This window comes from Triticum urartu, chromosome 7 (assembly GCF_003073215.2).
Source record: "Triticum urartu cultivar G1812 chromosome 7, Tu2.1, whole genome shotgun sequence".
Lineage (NCBI taxonomy): Eukaryota > Viridiplantae > Streptophyta > Magnoliopsida > Poales > Poaceae > Triticum > Triticum urartu.
In genome coordinates this window covers 42,561,047-42,566,385 of record NC_053028.1, presented here as the reverse complement: position 1 = coordinate 42,566,385, position 5,339 = coordinate 42,561,047, and positions in this window count along the sequence as shown.

The following is a 5,339-nucleotide window of genomic DNA, read 5'->3' as shown; positions in this document are numbered from 1 at the left end:
GAACATGAAATACCAAAAAAATTAGGTGTACTTGCTACTCATGGAGATGGGGAACCTCCTAAAACCCTCGATGCTGGTTATGTGAAAAATATTATGTACTACTTTAATAATCCTGAGAAAAACCCATTCAATTATGTAATGGGAGTAACGTTGGATCAACATGAATACTTTAGGGATTACCGCTTGACACAAAAAGGGAAACTATTATGGGATCAAATTCATATATTTAATTGGTATGCTAGGCAACTTTTCTTGAGATATGATTATACTTGTTGCTCTAAGGTGAAGGCTCCACACCTTCCCTTTTCATGTGAATTTAATGATAATGAAACCTTAGCTTCTTATGCTAATGGTATATATGATTACTATGATGTGGAACAAATAGAAGAATTTGTTGCTTTTAAGGGTGCTTATGAAATTGAATCTTTGTTTGAAAAGCATGAAGCTTATGATGATGATGTTTATAGGCCTGAAAATTTGTCTATCTTAAAATATTGCTATGATAAGTATGAATATAATTCCTATATTAATGCGCTTATTGAGAAAGTCTCCGCTGTCCAAGAAGAGACTAATATTTTGCAGGAGTCTATGGAAGAAGAAATTGATGAAACTGTGAGCTCATTGGATGAAAAAGATGAGGAGGAGAGCGAAGAACAAAAGGAGGAAGAGCGGATTAGCTACCCGTGCCCACCTTCTAATGAGAGTAACTCTTCAACTCATACATTGTTTAATTTCCCTTCGTGCTTACCGGAGGATGATTGCTATGATGATTGTTATGAGCCCATTGATTCTTTTGAAATATCCCTTTTTGATGATGCTTGCTATGCTTGTGGCCAAGATGCCAATATGAATTATGCTTATGGAGATGAACTTGCTATAGTTCCTTATGTTAAACATGAAATTGTTGCTATTGCACCCACACATGATAGTCCTATTATCTTTTTGAATTCTCCAAACTACACTATATCGGGGAAGTTTGCTCTTATTAAGGAATATATTGATGGGTTGCCTTTTACCATTGCACATGATGATTTTGATGAATATAATATGCATGTGCTTGCTGCTCCTACTTGCAATTATTATGAGAGAGGAACTATATCTCCACCTCTCTATGTTTCCAATATGAAAAAATTGCAAGAAACTGTTTATACTATGCATTGGCCTTTACTTTGTGTGCATGAATTGTTCTTTTATGACACGTCGATGCATAGGAAGAGAGTTAGACTTCGTTATTGCATGATATATGTTACTTTGTGCTCACTACTAAATTATAAATCATTGTTAATTAAAATTGGCTTTGATATACCGTGGGATCCGGGTGGATTCATTACTTGAGCACTATATGCCTAGCTTAATGGCTTTAAAGAAAACGCTGCCAGGGAGACAACCCGGAAGTTTTAGGGAGTCATTTATTTCTGTTGAGTGCTTTCATATAGTTTAAAAACAACAAAAATAAAGAGGGGAACCCAAAACCTTTTCAAAAAGGAAAGCGAAAGTGAGAAAGACAAGCATTGTTGAAGTGAGATCTAGCCTTGAACTTTGTTCATGCTCACGAAAACTTTGTGAATCTTGATTACAGAAACTTCTCAATAAAAATAATTATCCCCTTTTACAATTCCATTGTATTATGAAAATAATGTGCCAAGGTTTGCCTTTAGGATGTTTACATTTGCTTGATGGTTTGTACGGTGCAGGACAGAAACTTTGGCTGTAGTGCGCGATTTTACATTTTTATCTGGAACGTCAAATGGTTCTGATTCTTTTTTCACTGTCTTCCTATACAAATTTTTTATTTTTCCTAATTTTGGTAGAATTTTTCAAGTATCATAAGTATGGTGAATGTTCAGATTATTACAGACTGTTCTGTTTTAGACAGATTCTGTTTTTGATGCATAGTTTGCTTGTTTTGATGAAACTATCAATTTATATCAGTGGATTAAGCCATGAAAAAGTTATATTACAGTAGAAATAATGCAAAAAAAATATGAATTGGTTTGCAACAGTACTTAGAGTAGTGATTTGCTTTATTATACTAACGGATCTTACCGAGTTTTCTGTTGAAGTTTTGTGTGGATGAAGTGTTCGATGATCGAGAAGGTCTCGATGTGAGAAGAAGGAAGAGAGGCAAGAGCTCAAGCTTGGGGATGCCCGAGGCACCCCAATTAAATATTCAAGGAGACTCAAGGGTCTAAGCTTGGGGATGCCCCGGAAGGCATCCCCTCTTTCTTCAACAGGTATCGGTATGTTTTCGGATTCGTTTCGTTCGTGTGATATGTGCAATCTTGGAGCGTCTTTTGCATTTAGTTTTCATCTTTCTTTTATGCACCATGCTGGTATGAGATAGTCCTTGGTTGATTTATAGAATGCTCTTTGCACTTCACTTATATCTTTTGAGTATGGCTTTATAGAATGCTTCATGTGCTTCGCTTATATCATGTGAAGTTTGGATTGCCTGTTTCTCTTTACATAGGAAACCGCCATTTGTAGAATGCTCTTTTGCTTCACTTATATTTGTTAGAGCGTGGGCACATCTTTTGTAGAAATAATTAAACTCTCTTGCTTCACTTATATCTATTTAGAGAGATGACAGGAACTGGTCATTCACATGGTTAGTCATAAAATCCTACATAAAACTTGTAGATCACTGAATATGATATGTTTGATTCCTTGCAATAGTTTTGCAATATAAAGATGGGGATATTAGAGCCATGCTAGTGGGTAGTTGTGGATTGTAGAAATACTTGTGTTGAGGTTTGTGATTCCCGTAGCATGCACGTATGGTGAACCGTTATGTGATGAAGTCGGAGCATGATTTATTTGTTGATTGTCTTCCTTATGAGTGGCGGTCGGGGACGAGCGATGGTCTTTTCCTACCAACCTATCCCCCTAGGAGCATGCGCGTAGTACTTTGTTTTGATAGCTAATAGACTTTTGCAATAAGTATGTGAGTTCTTTATGACTAATGTTGAGTCCATGGATTATACACACTCTCACCCTTCCATCATTGCTAGCCTCGCTAGTATCGCGCAACTTTCGCCGGTACCAAAACAGCCACCATACCTACCTATCATGGCATTTCCATAGCCATTCCGAGATATATTTCCATGCAACTTTCATCATCATCATATACATGGCTTGAGCATTCATTGTCATATTGCTTTGCATCATCGTAAGATAGCTAGCATGATGTTTTCATGGCTTGTCCTTTTTTGATGTCATTGCTACGCTAGATCATTACACATCCCGGTACACCGCCGGAGGCATTCATATAGAGTCATATCTTTGTTATAGTATTGAGTTGTAAGAAAATAAAAGTGTGATGATCATCATTATTAGAGCATTGCCCCAGTGAGGAAAGGATGGTGGAGACTATGATTCCCCCATAAGTTGGGATGAGACTCCGGACTTTTCAAAAAAATAAAAGAGTCCAAAGAAGCCCAAATAAAAAAAGGAGGCCAAAGAAGCCCACCAAAAAACAAAAAAAATGAGAGAAAAAGAGAGAAGGGGCAGTGATACTATCCTTTTTCCACACTTGTGCTTCAAAATAGCACCATGTTCTTCATATAGAGAGTCTCTTGAGTTATCATTTTCATATACTAGTGGGAATTTTCATTATAGAACTTGGCTTGTATATTCCGATGATGGGCTTCCTCAAACACCCGAGGTCTTCATGAGCAAGCAAGTTGGATGCGCACCCACTTATTTTTCGGTCTGAGCTTCCATACACTTATAGCTCTTAGTGCATCCGTTGCATGGCAATCCCTACTCACTCACATTGATATCTATTGATGGGCATGTAACGCCCTCGATGCAGCTATATTTCCCACGTGTCGAAGCACGACTTAGAGGCATTTCCGCATTGAAAGCAATGTCGCAAGTGAGGTAATCTTTGCAAACAACCCATGTAAGACATAAAGGGAAAGAGATACATAGTTGGCTTACACTCGCCACGTCACACAATGCATAAATAACATTACATTCATCCAAATACACTCAAGGTCCGTCTACGGAACCAAAATAAAGATAAACCCCAAATGCAACATAGTCCCCGATCGCCCCAACTAGGCACCACTACTAATCATCTGGGAAAGACACGTAGTATCGTCTTGAGTCCTCATCGAACAGCCACTTGAGCTCAGTTGAATCACCTGGAGCGGTATCATCGGTCCCTGCATCTGGTTTTGGAAGGAATCTGTGAGTCACGGGGAGTCAGCAATCTCACACCCTCGCGATCAAGACTATTTAAGCTTATAGGTAAGGTAAAGGTATGAGGTGGAGCTGCAGCAAGCGACTAGCATATATGGTGGCTAACATGCGCAAATGAGAGCGAGAAGAGAAGGCAAAAGCACGGTCGAACAACTATGATCAAGAAGTGATCCTAGAACAACCTACGTCAAGCATTACTCCAACACCGTGTTCGCTTCCCGGACTCCGCCAAGAAGAGACCATCACGGTTACACACGCGGTAGGTGCATTTTAATTAAGTTAAGTTTCAGGTTTTCTACAACTGGACATTAACAAATTCCCATCTGCCCATAACCGCGGTCACGGCTTTCGAAAGTTCAAATCCCTGCAGGGGAGTCCCAACTTAGCCCATCACAAGCTCTCACGGTCAACGAAGGATATTCCTTCTCCCAAGACAATCCGATCAGACTCGGCATCCCGGTTACAAGACATCTCGACAATGGTAAAACTAAACCAGCAAAGCCACCCGAATGTGCCGACAAATCCCGATAGGAGCTGCACATATCTCGTTCTCAGGGCATACCGGATTGTCCAAGGTTCCGGTAGGGCAGCCCAGAGTTGCCCCTGGTGGCCACCGGCAGCTGACAGGTTGGACCAACACTCAGAGGAGCACTGGCCCCGGGGGTTTAAATAAAGATGACCCTTGAGTCCGCGGAACCCAAGGGAAAAAGAGGCTAGGTGGCGAATGGTAAAACCGAAGTTGGTCCATGCTGGAGGAGTTTTATTCAAGGCGAAGTGTCAAGGGGTTCCCATTATAACCCAACCGTGTAAGGAACGCAAAATCCGGGAACATAACACTGATATGACGGAAAACTAGGGCGGCAAGAGTGGAACAAAACACCAGGCATAAGGCCGAGCCTTCCACCCTTTACCAAGTATATAGGTGCATTAAGATAAACAAGATAATATGGTGATATCCCAACAATAAAAATGTTCAACAAGGAACGATCTCCAATCTTCACCTGCAACTAGCAACGCTATAAGAGGGGCTGAGCAAAGCAGTAACATAGCCAAACAATGGTTTGCTAGGACAAGGTGGGTTAGAGGTTTGACATGGAAATTTGGGAGGCATGATAAGCAAGTGGTAGGTATTG